Source organism: Neopelma chrysocephalum, unplaced genomic scaffold (assembly GCF_003984885.1).
Source record: "Neopelma chrysocephalum unplaced genomic scaffold, ASM398488v2 Primary Assembly neopelma1_43, whole genome shotgun sequence".
NCBI lineage: Eukaryota > Metazoa > Chordata > Aves > Passeriformes > Pipridae > Neopelma > Neopelma chrysocephalum.
The window spans coordinates 10,182,851-10,200,284 of record NW_020897702.1 but is presented as its reverse complement, the minus strand read 5'-3'; the positions used below and the strand labels follow the sequence as shown (position 1 = coordinate 10,200,284).

The 17,434-nt window shown below is 40.9% G+C and overlaps 1 long non-coding RNA gene across 1 annotated transcript; it reads left to right on the top strand.

Annotated features, from left to right (window-relative positions):
* The first annotated feature begins 1,473 nt into the window (after positions 1 to 1,473).
* On the top strand, positions 1,474 to 17,375 carry LOC113964906. The gene is made up of 3 exons (XR_003533339.1): positions 1,474 to 1,485; positions 6,996 to 6,998; positions 17,254 to 17,375. It is a non-coding gene; the product is annotated as an uncharacterized LOC113964906 (long non-coding RNA).
* Positions 17,376 to 17,434: the final 59 nt, after the last annotated feature.

The following is a 17,434-nucleotide window of genomic DNA, read 5'->3' as shown; positions in this document are numbered from 1 at the left end:
TAGTGTGGATGGAAAGATCTGATCTTGTGAGATTTTAAACCCATTTTGGTCTAACTGTGTAGAAATTGTGGAGAATTTGGAAGGCACAAGGCTTCAGCAGTTTAAATCCAGTAGTTCTATTAAAAGAGTCTTTCTACACATTACAGTAGTCATCGAGTCCATAAAAATATAACAGAGGTGGTGTCTTCCCTTCTTCTGCAGTGCCAAGATATATGAGATACTTTCTATTCTTTGGTGAGCAGACTGCAAGACTGAAAAATTTAATGTTTTGCCTGTATTGTAAAAGGAACACTGTTATTTTCTGGCTACCTACAATACTGTGAATTGCTGTAATTTCCCTGATACTTCTAAAACAACTATAAGAAAAAAAATGCTTTTTTTGGCTAAAGGACAGAATCAATATTCCATAAAAAATTCATCTATTAAAAGCTCCATCACAAAGATTAAGAAATAACTGCCAGAAAGCTTATAGTAAATGCAATAGCATTCTGAGAACATCTGATGATATTTGGGGTGATACTCCTTGACTTTAAACATTTCTAATTTAACTATCTAGGAACTTGGAGGATGCAGTATGTATAACTGATTTTAGACAACTATTTGTGGGTGGGATAGTCATGTCCTAACAATCTTTTCTGAGTTTTGTTGAAGACAACCTAGAATGACTCATTGAAATGTTGACATTTGCAGATGCCTACTTTTGGCCAGATGACTCCTACTCATGATGACCTAAGTCCAGCCATCACATAGTGAAATGGAGTGAGACTAGTATGGTCACAGCATCAGTGAGACAGGGAGACAAGAAAGAAGTTGCTACCATCTCTTCCAAACTGTATGTTTATGACCTTCAGCTACAGAGTACCTGATGCCTAGAGGTTGATTGTTTGCCACTCTATGTGTAAACACACAACTATGGACTCCATACTGCTCTCATAGCTGCTATTTAGGTAACACCAGCCCCTAGAGATGACTGCGTTTCCTCAGCTCCAAAATATTATGTTGGTGGGCACATGTTTTATTAAAATTACCATTTAATTAATATAAGCCACCGGTGAGCTGGTGGGAACCCTGGTTACAACAGCAGCTGGATGCTCTGAAATCTGAATTCTCAAAGGAGAGGTGAGAGAAGGTGGGAACATATTTCCCTGTTGATAAATGTATCTTCAGCAAACCTCAGGCATGGCACTTTGGATCAAGAGGGCTGAAGGTAGGTCAGTGCAGCCTGAGGACCTCTGCAGGTACGAGGAAACTCTCTGTGCATTTAAGTAGGCACATTTGCACCACAGCTTGAACTTGAACCTGCATCTCCTACAGCTCAAGTGAGTTAACTAACTATTGGTAATATAGAAATTGCCATATTCATATTAGTCTATTAATGCTTAATTATTCACACCAAGTGGAATGTCTACAGAAGAAAGACCAGCCAGAGGCAGAATGGTTTCCATCCTCATCACTGGAACTATTCCATGGATCAGACCTAAGATGGTAACAAACTAATTGAAAATACATGAAAATGACATCATTTATATAAAGGCTAGATATCAGTTCACTTTTTAATTTAGGGAATATTAAAACTCACTCTAATACAAAGCAACAAAACAAAGTCACTGTATGAAACACTGAATTGCATCATTCCCAAAGAAAATGTACAAAAGTGCTTCCTTTTAAAACAAGCAATTATGACTTTGAATAATATTAGAAAGAAATGCCTGCTGTTTTTCCAGAGACATTTCTGAGTACAAGGAAGCTGTAACAACCCTGAGGAAGGAGGCTGTCAGATAGGTTGAGTTACACTGATAACTGTGTCAGATTAAGTTAGGTTTGATATTTTGCAAGTGTGTGATCAGTCGCTGAGGGCTTTGAAGTGGCAAGCATGATGCAGTTGAGTCTGAAGCTCCTGTAGAGCTCTTGAACAGAAGGGGAGGTTTCTTTCTTAAACACATGGGCACAACTTCCAACCTGTCTCCTCTTTCTCCCCATCAAACAAAATCCATTTCAGGCGAGAGAGTGCAGTTAAGGTCACTGCTTTCAGGCAGGTTCCTCAGTGCTAAGAAGGCAAGAAGCTGATGTGGAAATGCACATGCTGCATCCTTCTCCTGTCATGTTATTTCGTCATGGCAGCATGAAAGAAGGCTGTAAGACATCTAAGCCATTAACAAGTACAGCTGATAGGATTTGGTCCATTATGCTGATCTACTTTCCCATGCATTCAGACCTGTCCACCTGATTACCATATCCTCTGTTAGGAACTGAAAACCAGGAGTCACTGTGGCATTAAATTAACCTAGGAAAAAAGAACTGACAAGCATGAACCCATTCTTTCTACTTAGGTCAAATTCTGTGGCATGTTTCTACAGATAAATCATAGGAGTCCTGACCCAAAGAGGAAATTGGCTGATGCTTCCACTCAGCATTGTTGTAATCGTGTTGTTTTCTGAAGGCCACTGAAGCTCTTGGGGACTGTGTGTGGTCAAACAGCATTAGCAATTTGTGGTTAACCTGAAAAAAGGTCTCTGGAGATTTTATTCCCACAGGCAACAGAGGCTTTTCATTTTCCACCAGAATAGTGAGAGTGAAGTTCACCCAAACCAGGCATACTGTCTCATTGTGTTATGAGTCTCAGTAACAGTCAATCTACAATCTACAGACAAGTCACTTTATGGGATGCTCATCTGGCCACTTGTGGATCAGCAAATCAGTGGAGCAGAAAGCCCTTTTCCCGGGTGCTTTGCTTCAGGTCCTGTTTCTGGTCCCATCCATTTTTCTCTTTCCTCCCTGCTGGGCCACCTTGGCCCTTTTCCCTGTCTGTGAGATTCTAGATTAGAATTCTGCCCTGTCAGGCATCAATGGGCTATAGCTAGGGAGGAGGGAAGGGATTGATGGAAATGGAAATTCGAATGGGCGAGTTGTGTACCTGCTCTACTTGTTGGTCTTTGGCTGCCTCTCCTCCCTTACGGCTCTCCTGCTGCCCCATACACCCTCTTCATTCTCTTTCCATATTTCAAGCCCCACTAGAGCTCTGGTCTCCAGCATTTTCCTGTAAGAGCTCCTTCTGTCAAAGCCTGGCTTGCCACTTGGTCATGAATTTCCTTCCCTGTCCCTACATCAAACCCTAAGGCTTTCTCCCACCCACTGGGATTTCTTCCACTCTTGGAGCTCTTCTTTGTGCCAAGATGATAAAGGTTGTGATCCCGTCACAACTCAGCCCACCCTTTCAAGGCAATATAGTATCTCCAGTCCTTCATGACAGCTAACTTCAGACTAACTTCTAAACCTCAGACTGCATACAGTGGTGTTCCCAGGACTCTTCCCAACTGAATCATGTCCATCTTGAAGTCCCATACCAAAATCTTGCTCCAACTCAAGACAGATGAGTTATCACAATTAAAGCACAAGGATTTCTTTTCAGGTTCATTGCAGACAGAATCCCTAAATTTTATATTTGTTTTATCTGCAGGAATAGGAGCATGTTGGTGCATTTTCTTCCTGAATTTTTTCAGTAAAGCTATTCAGACTTCATTCTGCATTCCTGAAGTGGATTACTCCTACTTAAACATACAGGTTTACATTTGTCCATCTTAAATTGCATTCAGTTTTTCTATACTATTTATCCAATATGTTAGCTTCATGTAAAACTTTTCAACATTTCATACAATATAGAAAATAATAATGGAGAAACAAAGGAAAAAGTACATTTTAATATTGAGAAAAATTGTTTATTATGAAAAATTGCAAGCTGGAATGCTATTAATATTTAGTACAATAATACTTCATTCAAAGGTTTTCTTATTAAAATGGTGATTTTCTGCAAAACATTGCAGAAAGGCTGCATTTAAAATTGTCACTTCAGAGTTATTTTCAAAATTATGGTAATTTAATGTTTTTGTGGCATTAGCAACAGATGATGTTGGGTTGTTATAGTGATAGAAGTGACATGGTGACTTTGTGGAACTGACTGACAACACAGTGACAGTTTGGGAACAGTTGCTTTGTTTATGAGCTTGCCTTTGAAGAAAAAAGACAGATGAAGCTTTGCAAATCTAAAGTTTTCTGGGTATAAAAGGCCAAATATCCTAACTTCCCTCTGACCAAATCTACAACTGAAAGATAAATATTTCAACAGTACTTCCTCAGGCCCATTTACTTTAATATCCATTAGGAAAATAAGATTTATACCCACACATTAAGCTTGTAATAAGGGATAAACACCACAGTTTAGTAAAGCTGATATATCTGAAGGGTTTCCCAGTAGCTGGAAAACAGAAGTAACTTCTGGGCAGAATAACCATTTTTTGCTTTCCTGGTTAAGTATGAAGTCATCAATCAGAAAACTTTATCTTCTGTAATTTAGTTAGTGCTCTTGGATAAATGCCAAAATTAACTTTAAAAAAATATTTATTCAGTAAAATGATGTTAGGACAAAAGAATTTCCCTTTCTAAAGCAGCCTTTCTTATGTTCTTTGTCACAGGAAAGAAAAGGAAAGAAAAAGACTTGTACATTTTCCAACTATGCTATTGAAATTTTTATAGAGAATCAGCACATGCTGCTGAGCAACATTTCAGTCAAAGCGAAGACTAGTGTCAGCCCATAAAAAAAAAAAAATAAAAGGAAAAATGCCAAACTCCACAGTTCCATCTACCATTAATGTCCAGCAGAAAATGTGCAAATGAAATAGAAACAAAGAACTTTGGCAGTACTCACAAAAATGGACAGTACTTGGACAAGACCTTGGAATGAGACATAGAAAGGCTAAATCTTTTGTGCTGAGCTGTTCCTAGTTGTCAAGCAGAAATCCAAACATATTAGAGCAAATCCAATGGAGGAAGACTGCTCCAAGGAAAGAGAGAGAATCTCTGGAAACACCAAGTCAAGAGCTGCATACAAAGGCTTGAAGGGGACATACAGACACTGAAAGGACAAGACGCAGTGGAGAGAAGTAGCAACAACAGAAATCCAAGTTACATATTTGTAAACAAAATCTTTACAGAAAGGTTGGTTAAACATGGAGACAGGCTCAGAGGTACTGTGGAGCCCCCATTCTCAGGGGTAATTAAAAGTTCTGGGACACAGTCCTGAGCAACCTGATCTAACACAGAGGTGGGATGTCCTATCTCTGAGTGGGGCTTGGTACAGAAACTTGCCATAGCCTTGAGCATCTTGCTCAACTTAAATGCTATTCTGAACATATTTTTCAGTGGAGGACTGTTTCCTTCCTGTCACTGGCTCTGCAACATGAAACAGTATTGCTCCTGGACTAGACAACCTAGAATGAGATAGAAACAGTTGTTTTGTGGCCAAGCAGCTCTTACATAGTGAATCAAAGAGAAAAAGGCAGCATGATTGGCTGACATGAGACTTTGGGGTCATTATAAAAGTACATTCCCTAAGTGCAGTTTTCTGACTTTCAAACCCTTTGTGACCTATGTGGCAGCGACGAGTCAGAAAGATGAAGGAAGCAACAAGTTTCCTCCGACAGAAGGAAGAGGTTGCTGAGGAGGAGGTTCATGCTAATCATGTGGCACAGCAGTGTGTTCTGGGAGATGATGTGGAGGATGTGATTTAAGGTGCTGGTCATACACAAAATTTAACAATCAACTGCACACCCACTGATTCTTATTTGTCCATCCCAATGGGGAACTGGCATTCTTCACCAAGGATTATTCATATCTGGTAAAAGTATATTATCAAAAAGATGAGACCATATATTAAACACTTCCTCTTTATAATGCCCTGCTTCCTCACAGCTTCTTTGCTCTATCTGCTCCTTTCATGACAGGTACCACATATTTTCCAAATCTCTTCTACTATAAGACTCCTCATTTTGCAAGATCCATGTAGTGTTGTCTGGACTCCTGGTGTTTATAGGCACACAGTTCCCTATATACAGGAAAGAGAGATACTTTCATCTCTAAAATTAGAGCTTTAAGGAAAAACACAGAGCCAAAGGAATGGGGAGAGCAGCTATAGCCAAGTCCCTGCAGAGAAAAGGAGATGTGTGATAAATGCAGTGCTGGGGTTGTTATCCTTGCTGATGGGATTAATCATTTGTAGCAGAATAAATGCAAACTGTTTTAAGTGAATCATAGAATCACTTAGGTTGGCAAAGACCTTTAAGATCGGTGAGTCCAACTGTAAATATAACCCTGCCAAGTCCACCACTAAACCATAAAGCCCAAGGGGTTGCTGATTTCTGGTGTTTATTTTGGAAAAAGATAACATAATGGCAGGATTGCAAGGAGACAAGGAGCATTTACCAGCATACAATATAATTTATACCATATAAAGACAACAGAGAAAACACTGATGGTAATAGGTACACCCACACTGGGGGCTGTGTGGGCTGGTCATTTTGTTTCACAAGCTAATTTTTGTGTGGTGCATGCTGAGCCCCATCTCACAATACCCACCTACCACCTTGGGTGTTTATCTTCTTGAGGCACTCAAGACTGTGATCATTTATCAGCACAGACAGTTTGGACAATCCCTTGCTCTTTTCAGAGACTCACAGGTCTACCACTGAGAAGGGAAAATTAGAAGAATCTCATCGGAGGGCACCTCCTGTGCTGGTGCTGGTGCTGGGCTTCAAACGCCACTTAGAACTGACTTAAAGATGTTGAGTGAAAGAAAATCTAGATCCCTTGGTGTTTTGTTACAAGCTTTCAGGGGTAATACATGGCTTTTTACAAGGTTAAACACAGCTTTTTTCTGCATGCAGGAATTCAATTCTGTTGTTTTGCCTTCACGTAGTAGAACACTCTACCCTCTGAAATCTCCTATACAGATATTTCTAGACCTTAATCAAGCTATGTTGTCATAACATGTTATCTCAGATAATATAAATTGACCTATTATTTAAATATCTTTTTGTACAGAAAGGTTTTTTTTGATCTGGAGCCACTCGATACATGTGTCCTTGGGCTGTGTCAGCACAACGCTTTAGTCAGCCGTATTTTATACTCTTAAAAGCTTTGTCAAGCTGAGACCAGTTTGGCAGGAAGTAAGGAAACCTCACTGCAGCTCTGTGAGACCCATTCAAGATGTGTGCACTTGAACGGAGAAAACTCTGCCTTGCCTGTATTCAGCTGTGGATCTGCCTGCTTCTCTCTTTGAGAACGTGGCACGCTTGCTGTCCCAGCAGCAATCCAAATGAAAAGATGCCCCCATCTGCTGCTACCTTTCCCTCAGAAAGCTGTCAATGAGGGCACCTCCCAGACTCCACCACAGCCACCAGTCTTGGATGGACACTCAGGGAAGAGAAGGATGAAGCTGAATTCGCACCTGGGACCCCTAGGAGAGGTTTTCCCCCCAGAGCTGATCCTGGAGCAACACAACTGCCCAAATCCCAGGGCAGCCACAGACTGTTGGAGAGAGGACAAGGTGGGATGAGAGCCCAACCACACTCGGCAGTGAGTTATTATCACATGCTGCAGTGAACATGTGGTGGCTTTTTCCCTGCCTACTCCTCGTGGGCCTACAACCTTGTTCTGTTAATTTCAGTGGGAAATGTGATGAGTAGGTGAATATGTCCTCTAAATTGGTATTTCAAGTAGAAAAGATTAATTTATGTATATTTGATAATTGGTGATGTGTTTCTTAATTTGATTTTTTTTTTAATGATTTCCTATATACCCACACATATACAAACACAAAGTAAAGGATAAAAAGTTTTTTGGCTGCTGTGCTTTCTATACACTAGAAGCATAGTACATAAGGGATTAGTGGGTTGGGTTTGGGTTTGGTTTTTTTGTCAAATACATGAGAACTCCTAAAACTTACCAAACAGCCTTTCTTTGAAACTAAAATTTCTCATATAACCCTGGGAAAAATGTTGCCCAGGCACTAGCAGGCTGCCCCCAGACCACACCAATAAGTCTTGACATTGGCCTTTATTTACAGAGAAAATTACATTTGTTATTATTCTCCTTCAGTCTTTCCATCCTCATTTGTGCTTCTGGAAATAACTGCCTGGTAGTTTGGTGACAAAGCTGTCTGTCCATTTGTAACCCTCTTGGGCAAGTTTGGTGATGTTGTCAAACTTGGGTGCTGATGTATAGGAAGCCACTGAAAGGGTGTGTGCTGAGAATTGATTTGAGTGTTTCTTTCTGCTGCTGACATAAATATCCTTGACTTTTGCAAACCTGTTTGTCCCTGAAGATCCCCATCACCTATGAAACAGCATCTCTCAGGGTTGCAAAGATTGACAGTAGTACCATTGGAGGTCCAATGTCAATAATGAACAAGCTAAAAATGCTAAATCTAAAATCTTCGGAGGCATTTGGTTTTAGTTCTCACAAATACCTTGTTCAAATTTCATTTAATACCTGTTTAAAACAAGTTCCTACCATTTTTCCTCCCTTTGTTCTGCCCCTATTATTTCCCTTCCTTCTCTAGCATAAAAAAAAATAAATCTGTATATTGGACAAAAATTGTCCAGGCAGCCATTGTACCTGAGGTTTGGGAAATCTAAACAGGACACTTAGTTCTACTCCTTGTGTTACTACACTGGTTTAAAAAAGAATTTAAAATTTCTGCTTGAACTCCAGGTTGATTGAATATGAGAAAGAAGCAGAGATAAGTCTAGAAAAAATATCTCCAACGAAAATGCAGGATCAATAAGATCAGTGTGAAATTTACATTAGAAAAAATCAAAGACACTGACAGAAAAGAAGCTTGATGGGAAGATACAGGTTCACCTGAAAATATAGTCTCAAAGTTCCCCATTTGTATCTGTTTGATTTCTGATATACATATTTAGCTATCAAATTAAAATTAACTCTAAACAATGCCATTAGAAACATGAATGGTAAATACATATATACATAATCTGGACCTGCTCACTCTTCTCAGACACTCATCTCCGCAGAGTCCCATAGCCCAGGCCTTTGACAAGAAATATTCTATGCAACTAACCTGAGCAACTAACCTGAGCAGCTCCATCCCACCCTTCCAGTTCTGTAATTTCCTTTTCCTTGGGTGCACCACTGATTGTCTGAAAGTCACACCACAAAAGTTCACCTTAATTTTGGAGGAATGATTTCAGACTAAAATCCATTTGTCTCAGTATCATACAATCAGTTTAAATAACCCAGTACTGTCACTTCTTAACAATAGAACTTGCTTCTTCCTTTCTTTTTTTCTGTCTCAAAGAGGTGCTATTTTTTTTCCTTAGGAGACTTTGAATCAGTGCCCATGATGTCCTTTCCGTAGGAGTTAGTAGTGTTGTTAATTTGGTCTCTTCCTGAGAGTATCTATGAATTCTCCAACTGTCCTTGCTCTCCACACTTTTCTTCTCTAGTTCCACTTACAGAAGCACAGTGATGTTGGGGAGGCTGTGCAGCAGATGGGAAATGCCCTGCCACAGGACCTGGACCACTTGTGTCACACTGGACAAGACTAATTAGGGAAAACAACAACCTCCTTCCCTCCCCCTGATGAATATCGCCCAACCCAAAAAGTCATGTGTGTCAGATTTGTAGCATGCACCTCGGTAGGTGCACACCCGTACATGTGACAAGTGTTCAACTGCATCCCCCATGGGCTGAGATGCAGCTCTTATCCTAGGGACCATGGGGTCCATCTCCATCAGAACCTTTATTCTCCTAAACCTCCTTTGGGTTCTATGCACACGTGCACACACACACACAGACACGTTGCTGTTCAGGTGTCCATCAGCTGAAGGGCAATAGAGACACTGTTGAGCTTCCTTTGATGCAGGCAACACTGCTTCCCAGGAGAAGGGCCACGGCCCCTGACACCATCAGTGCCATGCAGAGGGTTCTGCTGACCCCAAGGGATGGTGGCAGATCATGTCTGGAGGTTGCTCCACTCCCTTTGGCAGTGTCAGAACTGGTTCAGGAGGAGGTTTTTCAAAGTCTGCTCCACTTGCACTGTTTTTGTTTGTCCCCTAACCTCTTTCTGAACTCTTGGATGAAAAGCTCTGAACTGTAGCTCACAGAGATCAATTTCTTTTCCAAAAGACTTTTTTTCTACAGGAAATAACTCTGTTCTACAAAAAGAATAAATATATTAACTACTCAGACTTAACAATGTTCATATATCAAAAGAGGCAGTGTGAAGAGGGCACAAGGGACTTATTTTCTGAATGAATTTGCTCATCCTGAATAAAAGTTGGCATCTTCTAATAGGCTGAATTTTCTTTTCTGGCAAACAGTCCAGCTAAACTGACAAGCTTTGGAGTACAGCCTCCTAAATAAACAGCCTTGTCCTCTTCTTGCAGAAACATTGCAATTATTATAAACACTGCAGATGGGAAAACAATTTGAAGGAAGGGAAACTGGCAGGCTCCAGGAAGGAGGAGGAGCTGGCACATGCCCTTTGATTCAGAGGAAGGGTCCTTTTGTGATAAAAATTAAGTAGGGCAAGTATTTGTGTTCATTTCTGCCTCTGAAAGAACTGATTCCAGAAAATATTTTGTTATCAGGATGATCTACGACAAAAAAAATTAGATTACCTACATCATATATATAAGGTCAGCTATAAATCAGTTCTTAGAAAAGTATGTGACAATGCATATTTGACTTGACAGAAATGCTGTTTCTTCATTGTGAGACAGCTCAGAGGTTGACGATAACCCTTAGCTTGTCCTTTAAGAGTAAGAGCTTCCCTGGATACCATTTTGAATTAGCCCACACTTTTTTCTCTATGTTTCTGAGCCAAAAGGTCTCTCCAGTCCCAAATTGTAAGAGAAACAGTGCTAGTTCTTTTAGCTATAGCCTGCTCTGAGTGATTTAGTCTGCTCTTAGTGCATTATTGCACCAGCCACCAGCCCTAGAGCGGATGATGTGCCACTGCTCTGGAAGATATCTGCAGGGAGATCTGCATGTCTAAAAGCAACTGTACCCTTGCCCACACCCTGTGAAGGTCTTGAAAAGCAGCACCCATACAGTAAAAACCAAAACCAGATTTATTTTTTTTTAGTGTTTTCATTAGATTGGTCCATTATTGTCTCCTGCCTTTAGGTCTGAGATTTTTTTTCTCTGCTAAAAGCAATATGAAAGAATAATAACACTTACCTATGGATTTTATTCCTTTCTGTCTTTTGTGCAATTCTTTAAGATTTTAGGCACTTGGAAGTTGACAGTCACAGCTCAGTGGGATGCTGAACCTCTTCTCCTCCCCCAGCTGCTCAGACTCGGCACAGATTGGCCCCTGGGATGCCAGGGTTACCAGACCCTCATACTCCCCATAGGTCTGTGCTGCCCTCAGCCACCATCTTGGTTTCACCTCCTAGGCTCTCAGGTTCTCTCTAGAAATCCTGTGGCATGTTCCTCAGGGAGGGATCACCAAGCAGCCCTGTTCTGCAAGTGCTCAAGGCATCAGTGGGCTAAAGAGTCGTTCTTGTCCAGTGTATCTGAACCTAGGCATGGTAAAATTAACAATTGATTTCTTCACCTTTGTATATTCGATTGCCCCACTTTTTCTGCTGTATTTTTCCCTTTTTAATGGCTATTTTGATGCAATAGTGCAAAAACATACATACCAGAAGCGAAGTGACTGATCGATCAATCTGTCTTCATAGCATTTCTCCTAAATCCTCTTGGGTGGAGCAGTTTGCTCTGCATGTAAGCAACCTGAAGTCTTTCAACCAAAAGATCTTTGTGTTAGTATTAGCATGTGTATAAAATAGTAGTGAAGGTTCCATTTAAAAGTCAGTTGAATACCTGAATCGATAGAAAAGTATATTGGTCCTGGAGAGACAAAAGAGGTGAGGTGCTACTGAGTTTTGTAGCTGCCATCATTCTGGGCTTTCACCCATGTCCCTGGTATTCACTTACTGACTCTATCTCTGTTCTCCAATTCCAGATCTGTCGCTTTTGTGTTGTTCTTTTATTATTACAGCTGGCCTTGCATGTCAGTTTTGCTCATCTGCCATGTAGGGGATGCTGGAGGGAACTGCTCTAATGGAAAACCCAAAGTAATGCTGTATTGTTTCCTGCTGAGGAAGGGGAAGAGGCAGTGGAGCCAGGCAGGCAGCCTCTGTCCACCCAGAATTCTCTGTCTGATGCCTAGTTTCCCCAATTCCTTCTCTCTCTATTTTTTAAGTATCATAGTTAACTCCTTTCAGCTGTTTTAATATCTATTGTTACAGCAGCGTGTACTACCTGCTTTACTAGTCTAGTCCTCCTGTTGGCCTCTGTCCTTGAACTACCTCTGACTAAATGCTGAACCTCAGACCTTTCCCAAAGTTTTGGATACAAAATGACCTTGACAGATTTTTCAGACACATTTGCCTCCTCTTGCTTTGGTGAGATGACCAAACCCCCCTCAGGGTACTGGAGAGTGGGTTTCTGAAGTGTTTTTAACTCTTATTTCTGACTACTGGGGTCTCACTGCTAGTCCTTGGAGGAAGGATGATATACAAAAAGGACGGCAGATAGGAAGTCAGATGGGAAAATCTGAGATGTGGCCCTGAGCAAAAGTCAAAGAGCAATGAAGACAAGGGAATTTTATAACATAAATAGGAATATTTTCTATTTATGTTCAAAACCCTGGAATAGGTTTTGCCCTCATAGAATGCAATTCTATAAAATATGCGAGAATATGAACATTGCTTTACTGAACCAAAGCAATAGCCTGTCTGGCCAGAAATTCTGTCCCTGAAATTGGGTCCTAGCAGATCCTTCTCAGAAAAGTGTAAACATGCCCCACTAGGATCAAGCTTTCCTCTGCTGTAACCTCAGGGCACTAGGATGTCCCTGGTCCCTAAAGGCTATAGCACTCTCCACTCTTACTCACTTGGCGTGGCTGTCCTGGCTGTCCTTGTGACCCATGTTGCACTCTTGCACCCCACACTTGCAATTCCTCCCTTGTTAGGAAAAGGCACTACCTATATCCTATGAGTGTTTGAAAATTGGCCGCCACCTCAGAAAATTGTTTGACTCCAAACACTTCTATGACTGAGCTGAAAACCTTTGGAAATTTTTTTTTACAGGCCTAGTACCAAGCAGTAATAGTAAGTAAGATCATCATGTCATTTCACATAACCCTTAGAATAGTTATAAGAAGCAGGTAATGGTTTTCTCCAGTACATTAAAGAGGTGACTAAAAGATTTGCAATCCATTAACAGATTAACACACAATAGCTTTCCGTGGAACAATGTCTAATTTATATCTTTCTTGTTTTCCAAACTAAAACTTTAGGAAATGCTTTTCAAACTTCAATTCTCTCTTTTAAGTTCTCATTTGTGTAATCTCTACCTATCTCAGTGAGATAAATATTAGTCTCAAAAGTAGTATCCAAGTAGCTAGATTGACAGAGGAACAAAATTAAAAATTTGCTTCTTCCTTTAACTCTTACACACTCTGTGATGGGGCTATCCATCACAAGTGAGCTATCTCAGGATTGATCACGAGTCTGGCACAATGTAATTACTGAACCAAAAGCATTGTATTATATAGCATGAAATGAAATAGCAGCTTTGCCTTCCACATTATGAACCCGTTGACTAATGATGGAGTGTTGCAATTAGAAAATATGGAAGTAGCAAGACAAGGTATTTCACAGTCCGCTAATGTATAGAATAAAACTACTGATAGTGTGAAGCAGGGAAATTAAAAACAATAAAACTGGAACAGAAAATAACAATGGTACTCTTAATAATCTGTAAAAGGAGAGGATGGAAATGTCCTCTAAAGTAGGTCAAGTTTAAAAGGATTATGTGCAGTATCTGAAAAGGGCTTCTTCTGGTCTTGTCTCAGTGGACCTATTTTTTTTTCTAGTATGTTTTGTGATGGCTGAGAACTGTTGCATTCATTGGCATAGTAAGTATGACCTAGCATCAGGAGACTTTGCTTTACAAGACCAGGAAGGAAAAATGAGCTACCTAAGCCCCATTGCCCTTCCTGAATCCCATTGGATGCTGCATGAGTGGCAAATGGCTAGATCATTGTGTCACTGCTAGAACGCCTGGTGATACCAAGCCAAAAGCACTGGTGGCATAGCTAGTGGTTTGAAAAAATCGTTTTGATACAAATTGACTAAAAAATAAAAAAAAAAAGAATGAGAGGAAAAGATGAAGTACTATAAGTTGCTCCAAGTCCTTATGAAAGGCGTTCTTCCTTGCCTCTTCCTATTTGCTTGGAGCAAGCATCTTCAAACAAGTTGATTATCTGAAAACAAAGGGTGGGCATTTATTATAAAATGCAATATTTTTTATTTTATTTTCTCTTTAGTTTAAAAAAAACCAAACAAACCTGGATTAAAATCTTTCTATAGTCCTAATACCAGCTACAAGCATTCTGAATCCTTGATGCAAAACATCATTGCATGTAGTAGCATTTTTGGACACTCTCTAGCTTAAATTCGCTAATTGATTTCAGCAACAATGGAGAAAAATCAGTCTTTCCTCCTCCCTCTTCTCCCATCTAGCACTTCTGTCGAGGCTCCTGATTGACATGGAGTAGAATTTTTGAGGGTATTTTTGTGTTTGTCAAATATCAGCCCTAGGTCTGACTTTGTCTCCTTGGAGAACTCCATGCCTTTCTGAGGGGAGCTTCTGGGGGAGGATGAGCCAGAGAGGCAGCTGATATCGCTGATGCTTTTTTGTGGCAACTGCATCAACAGTTCTGTGGAAAGGTGAAGAAATATGAGATGCTAGCTTCTGTTCCCACTTGCAAGGGGGATTTCAGAAACCCTTACTCTCCTGGCTGATGCCTCCCTGAATAGTAAAGACACCTTGAGGTGATGACAATACTAATGCTTAGTCTGAGAGCTTATGAAATCCTAACCATCTCTTATTTGTCTTAATGATAATTTAATAATTTATCTTAATAAATTATTTTATACCTTGTGTACACACTGCTTGCAGCATCTCTTTACACACAATGCAAGTTGCTCAAAATGTCCTAGAAATAACAAGACTACTTACTCAAGAGAAAGAAGTTGCCTTTGAATCCTACTGTGCTTTGTCAGCTGTGTCCTGTTGGGAGTATGGCTGCTGTTCATCCTGGGCTGTTCTTGGGGACCACATTTACAACCTTACCCTATGATCTCCTCTGGCTCTCTGTAGAACACTGTTAAGCATTAGCCAGCCTGTCTCCAAACTGCATTGTGAAAACACGTGGATGCACACTGCTTCTCTTCATTAATGTCTTAGCCAGGCACAAATTGGTGGGACCCATGGTTAATAACAGACAGTGAGAAACTCTCTGAGGCAGCTTTTTTTTTACCTTTGTTATTTAGTCTTCTGGTTCTAAAATTACAGGCTAGAAACCTCTTCATAGAGTAGCGGACATAATGGCATTTACAAAGGTCCCAGCACGTGTTCCCACTGCAGGACCAGAAATCAGATGGCACACATGGAGTCTGCGAACTGCTGCCTTTGGCAGCAGCTGTGAAGCTGCATGCTGGACCTCAGGCCACTCACCTTCTCTGTTCATAAATTCCCATGGGGGTCACAGAGCCACGAGGTCTGACATCAGTGCACCAGACAAAACCTCAATAAAGCAGCTTAAAATGAAAATGGGATACTTCTCTATCACCAGTTTCACCTGCCTCTCCTCTTACCAGATGTTTGATCTTCACTCCTCTCCTTTTTTTTCTCCAAATACTTGCCTCTTCCTTCAACAGGTGTGGTTTCCCCCTTGTCTTAAACCTCTTCCCAGTCTGGAAAAGTCACTCACTACTTAAAATCACAGGCCCGTATTTTAAGCAGGACTACAAATCTCTCTCTCTAGCAGAGAACTGAGTTTATTTGTATGTCCTATCTTCAGTAACATTTACATGGTTGAAATCTTGCCCTTAGGCTTTGCTGTCAGGATCCTATGTTGGTGAGTCAAGCAATTGAGGTTTAAGAGATTGCAGATTAGTATTTGAAGATACGACATTTAAATTCAAATTACCAGAAAATGACTGCATTTTCATTATTTAAAAAACAAGCTATAAAACTGATGTATAAAACTGTAATTTTCTCTAAATTTTATGATGAAACTGTATTTTCAATGATTTATCATGATACTTAATTTCATCATTCAGTATTTTCCAAGAGGTTTTCTATAACCAAAGGATGCATCATTTCCCTGGGAGGCTGAATAGCTGTTAGAAAATAATTGCTTATATACTGCACTATTAACATTTGGAGAAGTGTTCAAATTTCTGAAACAATTCAGGATTCAAAAATGGTTCAAGTTTATCTATATATTTTTCCCCGTAACCTTTAATGCTCCTGGGGTGTAATTCTGAAGGTGTCCAATGTAACATACAAACCATTATCCTAATGGATAAGTCATACAGTCGGAGTAAAACATGACGACAGAAGTACTGGAATCAAGCAGCAGCTCAACTACCTGTCGAAACAGGAGCCAGATTCCACATTTGCTCCTTCCAGGCCAGATACTTCTTACAGAGAAGACCGTAGGAAGGTTCTCTCTGTCCTGGTCTGGTCTTTCTGGTCACTGCCTCTTGCAGAGCTGGCTATGATGCCCCTTGTTCCTACCCACCTTGTTTGGCAGTGAGAATAGTTATCTAGAAAATTGGTCACCCCAGGATACAGCAATCATAAAATCCATGTTACCCCACTATCTTGGTCAATGCTCTACGCACTAGAAAATCCTGACAAACCTCCTGAATTCTGCTTCTCTCGTATTTTAAAAGGAAAAGATAAGCAATTTCTCCAAATCACAGAAAGCTATTTTTAGTATCAATTTGCTTGATATGTATCAGGGAGCTAAAAATGTCTCACTTCAATTCAGTGTATTAGATTTCCATGGCAAGGTCTTGGTAGCAGGAGGTGCTACAGTGAGAAGCTGCCAGAAGCTTCCCTCACATCTGACAGAGCCAATGCCAGCCGGCTCCGACACGGACCTGCCACTGCCAACGCCGTGTCCATTGGCAACAGCGGTAGTAATTCTGGGATAATGTTATTTAGAAACGGGAAAAAGCTACCAGAGAGAGGAGGCACAACATGTGAGATAAAAAGCCCTAAAGACACCAAGGTCAATGAAGGAGGATGAGCAGCAGGTGCTGCAGGCACTGGAGCAGAGATTCCCCTGCAGCCTGTGGTGAGGCAGATGTGCCCCTGCAGCCCATGGAGGCACAAGATAAAGCAGAGATTCAACTGGAGCCTGTGGAGGAACTCCAAAACAGAGCAGATAGAAGCACCTTAAGGAGGCTGTGACCCCGTGGGAAGCCCACACTGGAGCAGGCTCCTAGCAGGACCTGTGGCTCCATGCAGAAGGGAGCCCACTCTGGAACAGATTTGCTGGCAGGACCCTGAAGGGGACCCACACTACAGCAGCCTGTTCCTAAAGGACTGGACCCCGTGGAAGGGACCCATACAGGAGCAGTTCATGAAGAACTGTAGCCTGTGGGAAGGACTCATGCTAGAAAAATTCATGGAGGACTATCTCTTGTGGGAGGGAGCCCATGCTGGGGCAGGGGGAAGACTGTGGAGTCCTCCCCCTGAGGAGGAAGGA